This window comes from Malaya genurostris, chromosome 3 (assembly GCF_030247185.1).
Source record: "Malaya genurostris strain Urasoe2022 chromosome 3, Malgen_1.1, whole genome shotgun sequence".
Taxonomy (NCBI): domain Eukaryota; kingdom Metazoa; phylum Arthropoda; class Insecta; order Diptera; family Culicidae; genus Malaya; species Malaya genurostris.
The window spans coordinates 214,478,606-214,497,402 of NC_080572.1; the positions used below are offsets into that span (position 1 = coordinate 214,478,606).

General features: G+C 35.0%; 1 protein-coding gene across 31 annotated transcripts in view; it reads left to right on the forward strand.

Annotated features, from left to right (window-relative positions):
- The window catches only part of LOC131434953 (glutamate-gated chloride channel), a 449,131-nt gene that overhangs the window by 112,689 nt on the left and 317,645 nt on the right, over window positions 1-18,797 (forward strand). The window contains exon 4 of one of the 31 annotated variants that reach the window (XM_058602298.1): window positions 42-80. The exons of the other annotated variants lie outside the window; for them this stretch is intronic. The gene's annotated coding sequence lies outside the window, so the exon portion shown is untranslated. The remainder of the gene's footprint in view (window positions 1-41; window positions 81-18,797) is intronic. 31 annotated transcript variants of the gene reach the window in all.

Consider the following 18,797-nt stretch of genomic DNA (forward strand, 5'->3'; position numbering starts at 1 on the left):
CTTATTTTACAAACTAACTCGAATTTACGTTTCGTTCGCAGATGAAGGTTTCGATGTAGGGAGGCATGAGATAGGAACTGGTAAGCAGTTAGTTATCTCACCTTTTCTATATAAATGTGTTATTTGTGCTATAATAAGAAACATTTTAAACCCTTTTTAAACTATGTTAAGCAATGTTTCTGATATATTATCTAATATTATCTGTCATTTGAAATCTTGTGATACTCGGAAAAGGTTTCAGTTGGCAAAGTGAATGGTAAACTTTTCATTGCGTTTTCATTATATCCAACTCGTGTCTAGTGAACAGAGCTCAGTAGTACATTTGTTTCAGCTGTTTCGCTCGAATTTACTAAGCTCTCAGTTCATAGTTTTTGTCCGTTCCAATCAAAACAACTTCATATGCGCAAACAACGGCAATATATAACGAATGTCATGATGCTAATCCCACGCCAAACTGGTTTTACGACACATTGAAAAATTGATTCCCTAGTCATGTCACTGTATATTTCAAAATGTCATTTCGGTTGCTGTGGAAAACTCGTACTCGTAAAACCGGCTACGTTTTTGAAACGAACTTGTCACACACTGCAGAGAAAAATTTGATTTAGTGTCATATGTATCGTCGTTCGCATGAAAGTAAAACTGCACTCCTTCTATCCAGCGGTCGCGAAGTCCATCAGGACTGTGACACGCAACCGGCAAACAACCATGCGTGAATATTTGCAGCCTGACACAGTACTGCCGGAGTATGCCGGGTAGTGGCCATTTGTGACAGCCGTTCCATTGCATGGCCAGTTCCACTGTGGCTCGGTCTTCCGTATAACTGATTGTTTGGCATCCTACTGGCAAAGCCGTGACCTGCTGAAGGTGAAATTGAATCACGTTCCTGAACGATGTTTCAATTTGGTTGAATTTTCACCGACAGAACGCGTTTCTAGTCTCAAATGCTAGTCTATATATTCCACCGAATATGAAAAGGGCCAAGAAACCCTATTGAATAGTCACGGTCTTTTACTTCGGTGAAAAAGAATAGAAAATACGGGGGCTCAGTCGAAGTCGAATGAAGTGGTTGAAAATTGATCCAATATGGAGTTGATAGTTTTTCTTAATCAACAACATTCGATCAAAAATCGTGAAAAAATCGTCCTGAAAAATCCTTGCACAAACTACTTCCCTTAGGGCAAGGCCGAGTTCGTAACCACATCTGTTTGTCAAAGTAACTGTGAAAGCAGTCCGGAAGACCGAAGGAAGAATGGAGAAGACAAATGGCGACATGCCTTGTGCTATTACGAAAAGTCTGAATAAGAATGCTCTGGCATGTGAAGAACATGAGAAAAAGTTTTTTTTTTCAACTATGACTAATGCTTTTGTCTTCTGTTACTTTTAGATATTTTTTATTTCATTGTGTTTCAAATAGTGCACACTTTGTTGAGAAAATTGCGTCATGTCATTGTTCTGAAGACTAAACGGATGAAAAGATAACACTGCCTTTTTTGGAATAAATTTATACAACAGTAGCCAGCACGTTTTCCCGACTGACTAGAAGATTTATCAGCTGCTTTTAAATCTGAGTTTTCGTTACGGAGTTACGGTTTGATTAGAAAAATCGGACAAAAATACTAAATTGAGTGGTAATACCAAAATAAGGAAAAAGTACTTAAAATTACCATATTTTTGCAGATTTTGACAATTAACAACTTATCGAAACAAGGTTCTAAAACTATACAATGGATGAAATATTTCGCCCACCTTTCAAGATCGTTATGAATGACAGACAAATTTTTCATTATTTTCTTGCGAGGCAAACCATTTGACGAGCCATTTTTCGATTACTTTGAAATTTTGCGTAGGTTTACTTCTGAAATAACCCAAAACTTGTTTTGTACCAATGGAGAGGTCGATTCGACTGAAACCTGATTTTTATAAAAGGTGGTTGTATTTTCGCATGCACTCGCTTCAAATTCTGGTAAATCGAAAACGATAAATTGTATAAACATGGTGTAAAAAGAGAATTTTAGGAAATAAATTCGACGCTCTAAAAGATGGTGCATATATTTTTATTTAGAATTGAAAACGTTGAAAACTTTATCAAAAACTTGAAAATCAACCGAAGAAAATAAAATTAAAAAACCCTTCTTAATCCACCTAGTGGTGTGATAATGCCTTTCTCTTCTTTCATAACAGTCTCATGAAAATATATTTCATACTTTTATTAAAAAATTTCGGATACTAATTTTGACACCAATTGATTCAGATTGATTTGAGTAGTTCACAAAAGCATGCTTCAGTGTTTTATGTCACACAGTCAGCATCATTTTTCCAAACTAGTGCTTGACATTTGCGTTGCCTATTTGTATTTTATTTGTATTACAGTGATGCTAATCTAAAAAAAGCCTTCTTAGTCCACTTAGTGAAATTTTCATATATCTTGAAAAATCACCATAGGGGGGAGTACATGAAATTTTCGAAATCGAAAAAAAATTTTTGGTGCCAAAAGGCTTAGAATTGCATGAAACGTTGAGATTTAGTGTCATCTCGAAAAAAATTTTTTTTGAAAAAATCGACTTTTTGGGACTTAGAAAAAATATGAAAATTTCCCAGTCCCAGAAAGTTGATTTTTTCAAAAAAAATTTTTTTTGAGATGAGACTAAATTTCGATGTTTTATGCAGTTTTAAGAGTTTTGGCATCAAAAAAAATTTTCGATTTTGGAAATTTCATGTACTCCCCCCTATGGTGCTTTTTCAAGATCGAAAATTGTCAAAACTTTACCACCGGGCAGAACCCCTTAAGCATGTCCGATTTAGATCAAATTTTGCATGAAGGCTTTTTTCGAGGTGCTTAAACTTTTGAGCACTAGAACCTAACGAAAATAAAGGTGATCCCAAAATTTTGGCACCCTTATATATATATAAGAGCGGTAAAAATCAACGTGTTTTGTCGGTTACGTCACTTATACCATCATATATTTGGAACCAAAAGTCACAACCATTTGATCTTCGAACTTGATCTACGGCCCGATAGTAGCTTTCAAACGAGCCCAAGTTTGTTAAATACGTTCATCCATCTCTGAGAAAATTGAGCGCGTTCAAATAGCACGATTTTTGTCGGTTACGTCACTTATACAATCATATCTCCGGAACCAAAAGTCACAGCCATTTTATCTTCGAACTTGATCAATGGCCCGACAGTAGCCTTCAAACGAGCCCAAGTTTGTTCAAATCGGTTCAGCCATCTCTGAGAAAATTGAGCGCGTTCAAATACAACGCTTTTTGTCGGTTACGTCACTTATACAATCATATCTCCGGAACTAAAAGTCACAGCCATTTGATCTTCGAACTTGATCAATGGCTCGACAGTAGCTTTCAAACGAGCCCAAGTTTGTTAAAATCGGTTCAGCCATCTCTGAGAAAATTGAGCGCGTTCAAATAGCACGATTTTTGTCGGTTACGTCACTTATACAATCATATCTCCGGAACCAAAAGTCACAGCCATTTTATCTTCGAACTTGATCAATGGCCCGACAGTAGCCTTCAAACGAGCCCAAGTTTGTTCAAATCGGTTCAGCCATCTCTGAGAAAATTGAGCGCGTTCAAATACAACGCTTTTTGTCGATTACGTCACTTATACAATCATATCTCCGGAACTAAAAGTCACAGCCATTTGATCTTCAAACTTGATCAATGGCCCGACAGTAGCTTTCAAACGAGCCCAAGTTTGTTAAAATCGGTTGAGCCATCTCTGAGAAAATTGAGCGCGTTCAAATATCTTCGAAAAGTGCACACACATACACACACACATACATACACACACACACACACAGACATTTTCCGATCTCGTCGAGCTGAGTCGAATGGTATAAAACACTATGGGTCTCCGAGGCTCCGTTCGAAAGTCGGTTTTTCCAGCAATTCTAATACCTTTCTATAGAGAAAAACTCCTCTTTAATATTTTTCAATACTTTAAGGCCTACACCACTGTAGAAAAAAAGGCGGGTGGGTAATGTCAGAGACATAACTGGATGTCGTGAATACGAAAACAACTGACATGTTCCTTAACACTTCCGAATATCAATTAGTTGATCAATTGTATGAATTATGCAAGCGTTCCCCTTTTTCACATTTTTCGCAAAAAAAAGAAGGCTTCACTTGATCTCGATTACTGAGAATTTCACACAGCGAAAAGTGCACAAATCTAACCAAACTGTTCTAGATTTGCACTAAACTGAGGATATTTACCTTCAATTTGCGAACAACAAATCCGAATGGTTCATAAGAAAACTTTTAGAGCCATTAGAACAGCTGATTTTGTGTAATGCTCTCCACCGTTGTTTTTTCAACAATGCTAATGACTAGCAGCTGTGACGTAATCGCTCTTGTCGAAAGCGAAACTAGCTGTGCAAACGAAACTGATTCAATTTTTGTTAAGAGGTTTTTGTTATGTGATTTCGTTTGTAGCTTTTTCACTAATGGGCGGTCCTAACGGCTATAAAAAAAAAGTAGAGGGTTGTATACAAGACACGACCGATCACGATTACATTAAAAATGAAATAATTCTAAGGTACCCATAATAAATACAAAAATAAAGATGATGATGGATGCACTAAAAGTCACAAATTACAAACAACTTATTTGTACTATGTTCCGAATCTTTTGAAGCGTAAGACAACAGCTTGTTCAAATCGATACTGCATAACGATTTGTATTGCATTATTTTTACTACACTTAGTCTGGATCCCTTCTATAAGATTCTTGGAAGCAAGAATCGACCTAAATATTATACTTGATACGACTAAATCAATTTTTAACTATTCAATTAGGTCACACGATTATTGTTTGGTTTAATAATAGGGTCTGGGGGATTATGCTGAGAGATAGTTCTTTATATTTAGCCACATTTAATGAAAAATAATTATCTATATTTATCATCATAACACAACTTTTTACTGAATTTTTTGCGCGCCACCGTGTTGTTCGTATGTAAATAGAGATTTCAGTATGCACACTACACGTTGACAAATTAAAACATTTTTAAACTTTTTCGAATCAAGTTAAATGAGCAAAATTTATCAATAAATCACAGAGATACAAGCGCTTCAAATTAGGTTCGAAAAATCTATTGCCGATAATTCTAAGTTGGCCTGCTAGTTACCGGAGAATCAAGATAAGCCATGGGTAAACTAAAGCAGAAATGTATTCGGGCATATATTTATAGATTCCCTGTTGTGATATAGTTCATACTGCGCAAATCGGACGAGAGTTTGACATCATTCACTGAGACTGTCATTGGCTCGTGAAAACATAGGTCAATTCAAACCAATCTTTCAATGGTATGCAATTGAAATGCTTAAATCACGTTACCGCATAAGTTTAAGTTAATTGTTTTCGAATCGATTGGTAGTTAAATTATATAAATTCATCAACAAATGACTGAGTTCTAAGCGTTCAAAATTATGATAGAAAAGGGTTACGCGGTTATTTTTGCATTTTTTTAAACTGACACTCAGCCTCGTACAGTGAGTTAGCAAAAGCGAAAATCCAACGAGCGAACGCATATACAATCTAGTAATTACCTCATTGGACGAGCTACTTGTTTCATTCGCAGTCAAGCATCAACTGAAATCAAGAAATGATTTGCAGCATATATTTATAGATTCCTCTTCGAACTACGCAGAATGATGCGGTGTTTTTATGCATGATGCAAAGCCTCCTATGCCGAACAAGAAAATGACGTCAATTTTATCAGCTGGGATTGGTGGATGGAAACATAGGTCAATTCTAACCATTTTTTCAATAGTATGCTATTGAAATACTGAAACGACGTTGCCATACATGTTTAAGTTAAAAGTTTCCGAAACAATTGGTTGTTAAACATTATCAATCCATCAACAAATGACTGAGTTATTAACGTTCAAAATTATGACAGTAAAAGATTACGCGGCTATTTTTGAAACTTTCAATTGACACTCGGGCCCGTATAGTGAAGAGTAAGACATTTTTATTACCAAAGATTTACTAAAAACATGGGCTATTTCAAAAGAATCGGTAATAACGCTGATTCGGTTCTTCAATACTGATATATAAGATACTCAAGCGAAAACGGTGTTGCGCTGACAGCAGGAAATTTCACCAGCACATAATGCAAAAGCGACAATCCAGCGAGCGAACGCATATACAATCCAGTCATCAGCTCACTGGACGTGCTACTTGTTTCATACACAGTCAAGCATCGACTAGGCAAAGAAATATTTGGCAGCATATATTTATAGATTTCTCTTCATACTACGCATAACGATGCGGTGTTTTTTATGCATGACGCAAAGCCTCCCATGCCGAACAAGAAGTTGACGTCATTTTCTACAACTGGGATTGGTGGATGAAAACATAGGTCGATTCCAACCATTTTTTCATTAGTATGCTATTTAAATACTGAAACGACGTCGTCATACATGTTTAAGTTAAAAGTTTCCGAATCGATTGGTTGTTAAATTATAACAATCCATCAACAGATGACCGAGTTATTAACGTTCAAAATTATGACACAAAAAGGTTACGCGACTATTTTTGAAACTTTTAATTGACACCCGGCCCCATATAGTGAAGAGTAAGGCATTTTTAATGCCAAAACAAAATATTTTCTAATTACATAATACAGTGTACATAGAGGTACGTAGGGGTTTTTGAATTAATTGATTTTAAGTAAAATGGCAGCCCTTTTAAAATTAAACCGCATTTTTTCATCACAAAATTGTTCATTACAAAAAAATTATTCACAATTTTCAAAAACCCCTACGTACCTCTATGGAGATAACTATCGAGAATTTTCTGTATAATTTTTGAATAGATTGGTCAAGATTTACTTGACTTATGTTTCCGGCCAGCTCAAAAAACGTGGAGTATAATAGTCGGAGTCTCGCGATAAAACTCGAAATCAAGACGTATAGAAATTTTTCCCGCTTTTCATCTTCTGGAATATTATTTTTAGGATCATACATGACCTTTTGCAATGAAAAAACAAGTTTCAATTCTTGATCGGAGAAATAGGCATAAAGCGAGATGACTAGTGTTTGATGGACAGAGAAGATGTTTGGATGTAAGGTATCGGTCGGGTGACGGCCAGGATGTAGACCATGTTCGATGTACTTTCTACTATGTCTGTCTGGCGCTTTAGAGTGACTAAAACAAGATTCAGAGTGGCGAAATGGTAGCGTGTATGCACGAAATGCATAAGAACGCAGGTTCGAGTCCTATCTCTGAGCGTATCTTTTTCCAAAAATTCAAAATTAGTTTTTCATTCATTTGGCTTTTCCAATATACGTTTCCGCTCAGTCATTGCAAAAACTGAACTTAGTTATGGCGGCTTTACGTCAAACAACTGAAATTAATAAATCGAACAAATTTCTGATTTTTTGAAAATTCTACAGTGGTGTAGCCCCTTAATATTAAACCAACAAAATAAACGCGTTAAGTTTTAACCGCTGGAAATAAACGAATCATCGCACAAAGCATAACAAGCTCAACCGACATATAGAAACTAAGAATACTTTCAGCGATTGAGCGCAGTGGGCTTACCATAAGTTTTGTTGACTTGTATAACAGGCTCTGTAGATTCGTAAAGGATTTTTGATTATTTCATACTTTGAATAAACAATCCTAATTCAATCTTTATTGCTATTGATTACGATTACACTAGAACCATAAGTATTTATATAAGTTAATTATATTACGAGGTTATATTTATATGTATTGCCTAGCATACTAACTATGTATATACTTGAGTTTAGTAGCCAGCATAGATTCTCCTTAATAATAATGATTTCTTACATTATCCATTTCATTTTATTCAACTCCTTATTATTTCAACACAAAACTCAATGTTCTATAAATTCGTGTCATTATTTGATATGTAATTTTTGCTCACACCGAACCCACCGTGCATTTCTCACTCCCCCACAATACGAAACAACACCGCGCAAGCAAAACAGAAAACACTGGAAAGTTTATGTACAATTCTTCAAACTTCGATTAGTTTGGCAAAGATTTTAAAATTTTTGAGCTGCATTTTAGGATTCTTTGTGAAATTTTGTAACAAACACTATTTTGCAGTTCTGAAATAATCCCCGTGGAACGGAACAATAACCGTTTATACCTTTGAAAAACCCATTACGGTTAGGCTTAGGAAAAATTTCAAAATTGTAAGAAAACTTAGTTGTGATAAATTTAATTACGAAAACTTAAGAGTTTTTGATTTTTCTAAAATCGGTTTAGTCAACATGAAATTTCCGAAATCGAAAAAAAAATTTTTGAAGCCAAAAGGCTAAGCCTTAGGGACACTTAGTCCCAGAAAGTTGATTTTTTCAAAAAAATTTTTTTTTGAGATGACACTAAATCTCGACGTTTCATGCAGTTTTAAGAGTTTCGGCTTAAAAATTTTCTTTAGATTTTCAAAATTTCATATACTCCTCCCTATGGTGCTTTTTCAAGATCGAAAATTTTTAAACTTTAACCGCCGGGCAGCACCCCTCACGCATGTCCGATTTAGCTCAAATTTTGCATGAGGAAATTTTTTGATGTGCTTAAACTTTTGAGCACTAGCGCTTTACAAAATTAGAGGTGATCCCAAAATATTGGCACCCTTATATATAAGAGCGGTAAAAATCAACGTGTTTTGTCGGTTACGTCACTTATACAATCATATCTCTGGAACCAAAAGTCACAGCCATTTGATCTTCGAACTTGATCAATGGCCCGACAGTAGCTTTCAAACGAGCCCAAATTTGTTAAAATCGGTTTGGCCATCTCTGAGGAAATTGAGCGTGTTCCAATATCTTCGAAAAGTGCACACACATACACACACAGACATTTTCCGATCTCGTCGAACTGAGTCGAATGGTATATAATACTATGGGTCTCCGAGGCTCGGTCGGTTTTTCCAGCAATTCTAATACCTTTCTATAGAAAAAGGCAAAAATCGGGTTTCTGTTTATTTGCAGTAATTAGATTCAAATGTAATTTATATTATTTATTGTTCGTCAAAGCGGGGTTGGACATAAGGATACCGGCCGTGAGGCGGCTAAGCTTTAGATCATTTCTGTATAAAATGTTCAAAACGACGTATGTAACAATGAGAGATTCTCTTTGTTTACTTTCTCTTTTGATTATTACGGTACTCTTAGCAATCCTTCTCTCCAATTATTTACCGATAATAATAACTAAAGCTATCATTTTTTAATCTGCTCTGGAAAAATTACCGAAGAACAAACAGGAATCTTTTGCAATAATCAAAAGAGAAAGTAAAAAAAGAGAATCTCTCAATATTACATTCTTCGTTTTGAACATTTTATACAGATTTGAGCTTTACCAACTCAGATGCTATTATAGAAATGTGTCTATATAAGGGTGACAGAAATAGTTAACGCGTATGCACGGTTTGCATAAGAACGCAGGCTTGAGCCATGCCTCTGAGCGTATCTTAAAAAAAAATCATTTCTTTGAGAGTTTTTCATTCATTTTGCTTCTTCAGTATATGTTTCCACTTAATCATTCCAAAACTTAATTTAGTTATGGTGACTTCATGTCAAAGCAACTAAAAATAAAAAAATTGAATATTAAAGATAAGAAATTTTTTATACGCAATAAAAATCTCATTTAAATAGTGAAAATAACCATTAAACCAAAATGTCCCGCTTGTCTCCCCCCTTTGGTTTGGTTTTGCTAAAAGATCCCAAATGACGTGAAAATTAGAATTGAAATGATTAGTGATCGTTGTAAAAGAAATGATAATTTTTTTAATTATCAATTTTAACATAACTCCAGTACTGTACAACGTGATCATCTGCGACGTTAAGTAAATGTTTGTTTCGGCTACAGCACTCTACGAACAATTCTAGTGAATGTTGCAATCGCCAACAATTCTCCACAGTACGAATAAGGAGGTACGTTTTCAAATCGTTTGCATATATCAGTTTGTAACCATTTCCCGTAGCAGATGACACATCGTTGAAAAATAACACAAAAAGCAAAAGTCCAAAATTACTGCCTTATGAAAATACTGATTTGTTTTTGAGATGATGTACTGTTAATCAATTTTTTAATTTTGTTCTTATAATGGGACCAGGATCATCGTAAGTTTCTACCAGCACCCTTTCTCTTTTGCTTTTTTATTGTTTTGGTATAATATTGCGCCACAAATGTAGTTTTATTGGAACAAAGCTGGACATGTTCACTAAGGTGAACAAATGTGACGCTAATGTTTGACAAAGTGTTATTTATTTGTGTTTCTGAATATTAATGTCAACAGAAAAAATGATACGTATGCCAAGTAGCGACATCTAACAGCCAAATCGGCAAACTTGTACTAATATTTCTGATACATACTAAACATTACCATCTTGGATTTTTAACCACAGAAAGGCTACGTTTAGTTTGCAAATGGGACAAATTTTATAGGAATTGCATGATTCTTGCAATCCTACTCGAAATCAAGTTGGTGACTCTATCCCCAGCTTTTTGCCTTAGTAGTTATTTCAAAAGAACTGAAGGAGAATGAAAAAAGCACTACCGCTACGCTTTGTCGCACGCAAATAGGTGATTAGCACGTGACCGGATTGGATAAGAACCCTCATTTATCCTCGAGAGCGATGTAGCGTTTTCGTAACGCTTTCGTACTGCGATTGTGTGTGTGTGCGTGCGCTGTTTTTGTCCCTTTTGAAATTATTTTGTCGCATTAATGTTATCTGATCCCACATATAAAAATCGAAATAATTTGCTTCCCCTTCCCAGACAATCAATGTTGGTTAAATTTTTATTTCACTCTATAAACTTTTGAATTGGCTTAATGTGTTCTCATTGCGAAGCGCACAGTCCACAGAAGAAAAGTTTCAGGACAAAAAATAAGCTAGGAGAAGCCACTACAGAACAATTTCATGAATATTAAAGCAGAACCATCCCGTAGCAGTGTGGTTGTAATATTTTATCCTAACAATTTAAAACTTTCTACTTTTGAATTTCTTGTCTACAAAACTAAACCCAATCGAGCGGCACCACGTTGATTTGGAATGCTGAAACTGTAACTCGATTGCCACTTTGATTTCCTAGTTCCTCTTGCGAAACGAGGAACAAAAACTCTTTCCAGGAATAACTCATCCATTGTCGAATCTCGACCGCTTTTTGTGTCAACACGAGGAAATAAAGCTTGTCACAAAACAGCTTTTGCGAAATTGGGTCACATGACTGGTGCTGTTTTTTTTTGCTGGTTCGGACTACAAAGAGAAAAAAAACGTTAATTCTTTCTATGACTGCAAATGGATAGAAACTAAATCTGTCAGTTGAAATGTGTGCTGTCAGAATACAAATATATGAGCTTCATATTGCGCTTGAGAGAAAAACAAAACTTCAAAGCATTTTATATATTTCAATTTCATTTCTATTATAAGCCATTCCAGGAAGTCATCAGATTTCTCATACTTCGATTTGGATGAAACTTTGCACACATTTTCAGTGCAGCAAAGCAATTTTTTGAGCACGGGTGGAGAGTCCGATTCGGTTCAAGACTCATTTTTAGGAGGGCCAATGTAGCTAAGTACGTACTTTCTTCAAATCATCGTTATTGCACTCAAATGATAGTCAAGGAGAAGTTCAAGTAAACATGTTTACAATGTACTCTTAAAAAAGTTAAACGATTTTCAAAAAATTCAAAAGCAAACTTTCTAATATTTTTACAATATTTATTTAAAGACGTTTTTGATTAAATATCTCGACAACGTCTACGTCTACACAGAAAGAAAAGATGAAACTTACACAACATGTCAACCGATAGTACTATGAAATAGACATCAGTTGAAACGAAAATCTGATTTAAAACCATGATTGACGTAAAATTACATTAAAATTTATTTTTCATTGAATAAGACTGTATATTTACAAACTGCTTCGTTTTGTAATGTAAATTTCCATTGAATTGCCTGCTCCAAATATGTGCATGAAAATTAATGTAAAATCACAAAATATTTTTATCTGTGTAGTATAAAAATCATTACTAACGAATTTATTGCTTTTATCCAGTAAAATAAATAAATTATTATTCAATCGACAATTTTTCATTAGAAGCTCTTGCAACTGTCTTTAAATTGTTTTAGCTATATTATCTTCATCTTCAGGCACTAATCAAGTTAACATCAAATGTTTGCTTTTCTAACACGTTTAAAAAATTAATTTTAAATTACATTAACAAATGTATAATTTTCAATGGATATAAATATTGGGAGTACGAAATAGTCCGTTTTAAAAAGATGGCTCTGGCTGCTATGGACTTTGAATTTGGCATTTGCGGAAAGTTTTAGTTTTCTATCTTCACAGTTAGAAAATTTCGCAGAATTCGGTAATTTTTTACCGAATTTTCAACAGCTGAACGTTCGGTAATCAGTTCGGTAATTGAATTGATTACCAATCGTTCGGTAATTGCTGAACTGTCAAACAACTACCGTAAACTGTAAACCAAAAGGATATAACTGATTGTTCGTTAATTTTTTGTTTGATTTTCTTTGGTTAAAATTCTGGATTTTCGGATTTCAAAAAACAACACAAATTTACAAAAACGAATGAAGAAAATTCCAACCTGTTGTGGCTATGGTTTTATTTCACGAAAAACAGGGTTAAATGTTCCGGCTGACCGGAATTATGAGCGCCTTCCAAAAACACTGCACAATCCGTCGAGTTCACCAGAAATTAACTTCGAACGATTTGTGTAGGCAGCAAGTGGACAAGTGATACAAAATTAATTTCTGCTTATAAGTAAACAAAAAGCTTTTACTGGTTCTAATGCTTTAAAAACTTTAGCACCTGTATCTCAATCCATTCATGATTTTTTTCGTTTGGTTAATAAAAAGACACTTACTCAAAATTTTAATAACTGTTTGACAGTTAATTTCACGACAATCAGTTTTCACAGAAGTTCGGTTATTGGAAGATAATTTTATCATACGGACAGTATGGTTTTTACCGTACTCGGTGACTATTCAGATTTACCGTATGAATTGTATATCTATTTACAAAATTCTGTAATCAAATTTACGTAAAACTGATCGTCCGGTAAAAATTTGCATAATTGTTGTAAAATAAAACTCATGTACCGAAATTTCGGTCATTTCTATAGATTACCGAAATTTCTCGTCAAAAATATTACCGAACAAAGGAATTAAATCTTAGTGTGTTCTTTGGAAGAAAAGCGCAGCTGAAGCGCATCAAATGCTTGTGGATGTTTATGGTAATAATACCACAACTGATAAATCGTGTAGGAAATGGTTTCGACGTTCTAGGAACAAAGAGATTTCAGTATTGAAGACAGGCCTTGTTGAAGGCATTACTCGATGAAGATCTGAGTCAAACGCAAAAGAGAACGCTTGCAGAATTATTGGAAATGACTCAACAAGCAGTTTCTGTACGATTAAAATCCATGAGAATAATTCAAAAGCAAGGTAGTTGGGTGCTTTATAAACCGAAATCGAGAAACATTAAAAGGCGACTTATCACTTGCGAGCAGTTGATTCAAAGTCAACACAGAAAGGGATTTTTATATCGAATTGTTACTGTTGATGAGAAATGGATGATAGCCCCAAGAAGAAAAAATACCACGCTATGCCCGGTTAATTGTTGCCATCGACCTCAACATCAACACCAAAGCCGAATATTCATGGTTCGAAGTACATTTTGTGCATCTGGTGGGTGTTGTGTACTGTGAGCTGCTACAATCAGGCGATATTATAACGGGCCGTGCATTACGAGAAGAATGGCTAAAATACAAGCAATGACGTGATAAAGTTATTCTCCTGTATGACAACGCTCGGCCTCATGTCGCAGAAGTTGTGAAAAAATATTTGGTAACGCTCAAATGGGACATCTTACCGCATCCGCCGTATTCTCATAACATTGCTCCTTCTGATTACTGTTTGTTCCGATTGAGGCCATCGGTTTACTGCTTTTGCAGAAATTGAAAATTGGCTTCAAACTTGGATCACCTCAAAATATGAGACATTTTTCTGAAATTCCAATCCGAAACTTGCCTAAGAGGTGGGAAAAAGTAGTAACCAGCGATGGACAATACTTTGATCAATTTATTTTGAAATGAATACATTTTTACCCCCCAAAAAAACAGACCGAATTAACTTGTACTCCCAATATGTTCAAGCCGTTTTTATGGAAATTTGAAACTTGATTTACACAAATTAGTTACAAATTGAATATTCAAAGTACTGTCCATCGCAAACCACTATTTTTTACCGTCTTTCTGGTAATTCAAGGATACCTTTTTTCAAAATTTGACCAGTTTGGCCGCAGTCTCCGAATCGATTCATTTTATGACTTCATCATTTTTAATGAGTGTTAGTCAACCAAGCAAAGCTGCATCGAGCGGAACAAATAGTAACCGGAAGGAGCAATATCTATCAATAAGCTATACGACGAATGGAGTAGGACTTCCCATTTTCGCGTTTGTTAGTATTTTTACCGGTTATGCAACATGTAAGCGAGCATTGCATTGTCATGATGCAAAATTACTTCTTCGTTTCTTTCGGTGTATATTAACCGTTTTTCTTGCAATGCTCGGCTCAAACGCATCTATCGTCGTTGGTAGACTTCACTCGTGATTATTTCACTCGGTGTCAGTAGATTATAACACACCGCAACCAGCTGGTTCCACCATATACCGAGCGTAACCTTCCGGTCATGAATATTTTGAAAGGGCGTCGATGATGATGCATGGCCGGGATATCCATACGTAACCCGACGTTTCGGATTATCGCAATGGACCAACTTTCCATCGTTAGTAATAATTTGATGCAAAAAAAAAACCTTTTCTTGTGTCCCGTTCGCAAGCGGATAAACGGAATTCGACGTCCCTTGGCTTCAATTCATACGGCACCCAATGACCTACCATGCGGATCATTTCCATTGCTTTTAAACGTTGCAAAATGGTTGACAGTGTAACTTCGAGTGTTTAATTTTGTGTTTGCCACGGGGTTGTTTGAGCGATTCGTCCTATAATTTATTTTCAAATTTCGGTGGCGCTGCGGCTTGTTCCTCGTTTTCCAAATCAAAATTGCCACTTCTAAACTGTGTAAACTACGCCTGATACGTTTCTAAGTTAGAGTATACTCACCGTACGTTTCCACCATATTACAATGGCTTTCGGCGGCAGTTTTCTCCATTTTGAAATAATTCCTCGCAAAAACACTTCATACGCCACAAAACACACAATTTTCATGGTGAAAAAATTTGTTACGCATAATTTTCTAGTTCTTGAAGAAGCATTCATTTTGTTTCTTTCGCAAAATATAACTCGTTTAAAATGTCCAATCGATTATATATGTACAAATAACGGTTTAAGAATAACAATAATTTGATGAAAGAGCATGCAAAATTTGAAATCGCTCTTTTTAAAAAATAGTTTTGAGTCGAATGCAAAATAATGTTTTCCTATACTAAACAAATGCAAATTTGCTGTTAATTCCTGGAATTGTTCTTAGGATAACTATGTTGCTTTACCCGTTTGGTGATAATGATTGTTGTAGTATCTTTCACTATCTTCACTATCTTTTTGTAGAATCTTTCTACTAAACAAGATTGGCAGTTATTGTCAATACAAAATATGAAATCACTGAAAATATCATTAGGTAACTTATCGATGTAAGATTTTGCGGCGACTAAATAAGCACTTTATCCGTATAAAACTATTTAACAACTAACTTTCAGCAGTATCACTATTCATGGTTTAAACATGCAAAGAAACTAAAATATATCTTTGATATATCATTATTTTCATTACAATATCTCTATGAACAAAATGCCCCACTCTCGAGCCAGCAGTGTGCTCTGTTTTAAAATATTATTTTATAAATCATTATATCTTAAGGCCAAATGTAACATCGAGAGGATCGATAATTTTCGTTCCCAATTGCAGTTCATTGATTGTGCAAATAATTTCTGATGCGAATAATATTTCCTTTATCTACTTTTCTTCTACATCGACATTTCAAGGAGTATATTGCATCATTGTTGTTTGTGATGGGGAATAAGGGTAAAGTGTTATAATGTGCTCCCCTTAAGAAAGCATTGGGATATTTGTAAATGTATCAATATCGTTTTATTCATTTTAGTTGGTTTGACGTGAAGCCACTCTGAACCTGAGTAATGAAGGTGACAAGCGATTATAAATACACTTTCTTACTCAGTACTTGAGCGGAAATTAGGTCGGGTGACGGCTAGGATGTAGACCATGTTCGATGTACGTTCTACCATGTCTGACTGCGTTTTAGAGTGTCTATAACAAGGTTCAGAGTTTCTGATAGTTTTTCATTCATTCGGCTTCTCCAATATATGTTTTCACTCAGTCATTGCAAAACTGTATTAATACATTTTATTCGGGAATATAGGTATATTATTGCAATACGCCTGACAAACATAATTTTCAATGATTCCGGTAGAAGTGATGAGAATTTATTGATACAAACACATTTTCCAAAACGACTACATTCTCAGTTTTTTTCGCTTGCCGTAGACATAATGCCCCAGCAGTCGTATAATATGCCTCACAACAAATCAGTAGTATGTCCCACAGCAAGAGATATTATGTCCCACAACAATGATGTATTATGCCTCTTAAAATGTCGATATAGAAGAGAAGCAAAAACAGAATTATTTTCATCAGAAGTTATTTGCGTAATCAACTAATTGCATTTTGTCTTATTAATCGTTAAAAATCTGTAAAACAATACTTTAAATCGAAGCATACTGTTAAATTGTGAGTGGGGCATGATGTCCGTAAAGTGTCAGTTTTTAGAAAATTTGTATATTAAAGAAATGGCTTTGTTTCTCTGCATGTTTTTACCGCAAATGGAGATTTTAGCACTGCTTAAAGTTAATTATTTATACCGTTTTCGTTTTTGAACCTACATGCGGGTGACTCTGACTCCGAGTAAGACGAACACGTGGTACGCGCCCTAAACAACAACTCATAAAAAAACGTGTTTAATCCACATAGCAGTGAGATGATACCTTTTTTAACAATCCGCATGTGTTTTTTGCATGAATATTCTTCGGTGTTTTCATGACATTATTTTAATGACCGTAGTTTTAAGCGACAATTTGAGATTTTAATCATTCATTACTCTGTAATGTCGAAACTGCAAATCGGATCGAATTTGAGTCTAGAAGTGTGATAATCGATTAAACATGCCATGATATGTAAGTTCCACTTTAGAGTTTACGGTAATTTAAGGTACTTCCAGAGCCGGTATTCAGGAACCAGCATATCCCAAACCGATTCGTATGGCCATATGACGAATAAATTACAAAAGTTTTGAGTCCAACTTTGAAGCTTTTCGGGATTGTCATCTTCTATATCGGTTTGAATTTTAAAAATTCATCATCATGTAATTCGAGAACCGGAAGTCACAATTGGATAAAATTAATTAATTTTTGTATATAAGTTTATTTTAATTTGAATTTTTGTTTCCGAAATTTGATTGGGTTTTTTTTTTTGAGAAAACGATTGAGCTTTGAGAAACGATTTTATTCTGGAACCGGTATTCTAAAATCGGTATGGCCGAAGTCAGATAAATTCACCTGAGTTACTGCATAGTTTACATTTGTTTCAAAATATTTGAAAATCAGTGAAGACATCTTTGAGAAATCATAGCACGAATTGAATTTTTAGACGTCTTCTGAATCGACAACTGAATACCACTAAAACTGAAAAAAATTAATTTTTTTTATCGACTATCCAAATCTGCTAACCCGATAAACCTCATTAATGTATGTGAAATGGACATTGTTATATTGATCACCATGTATCCCCGAAACCGGCAGTTGGATCTGACTGAAGAGCAAGATATTTATAGAATCTTGAAACTTTTCATTTGAATTTCAGATGATTCTTAGATTTCATTTGAATCTTAGATCGGTTCAGCCATCTACGAGAAGAATAAGTTACACAATTTTAATTTCGTTTCACATATCATCCTGTAGTTCCGGAACCAGAGGTCGGAACCAAACATAATTCAGGAACTTTGTATGGGAGCATACGACTTTTCGTATGAATCTGAGTTTGTAGAAAACGGTTGAGTCGTCTCCGAAAAAAATTGAGTGAAATTATTTGTCACACACGCATTTGCTGATCTCGACGAACTGATTCGAATGGTATATGGGTGTTATGTTCTTCCAGCATTTATTGCTGTAAGTAGTTTAAAACAATATAATTAAAAAAAAATCTGCCATCATCTGGTCTATATATGTCATATTCGAACGATTATGTTGCCAAAAACGAACCGTGCTAAAATCGGTCCGAGGCTAAATTCCATGAAAAAAGATGCTGTACACAGTCTTTTTGGTACTTAGAAACAATTGTATGTAACAGTATAAAAAAACGTGTTTCCCGTTGCTCCCAAGCATTTCTTTGTCATACAGCGCTCAAAACTCCTACTGCTGGAATATGGGGAAAAGTCGTTTACACAAAAATTTCGATATCTCCGTTAAAAATGGACGGATTTTAACAATCTATGGCTTGTTGAATAGGTATTATCGTGCGGAATCTAAGTCTGAAAACATATTCTGTTTTCAAGGTCAATTGGGACAGATACTGTAAAAAAAACTAAAAAATTGACATAAAACTTCGTATAACTCAAAAAGTAAACATCCGATCTCAAAACCATTCAATAGCGTTTTGGGTGACGGGGAGACCTTTCATTTGCCATTAGTTTGATCAAAATCGGTCCAGCCATCTCTGAGATCTCGACCTCTTAGTTGAC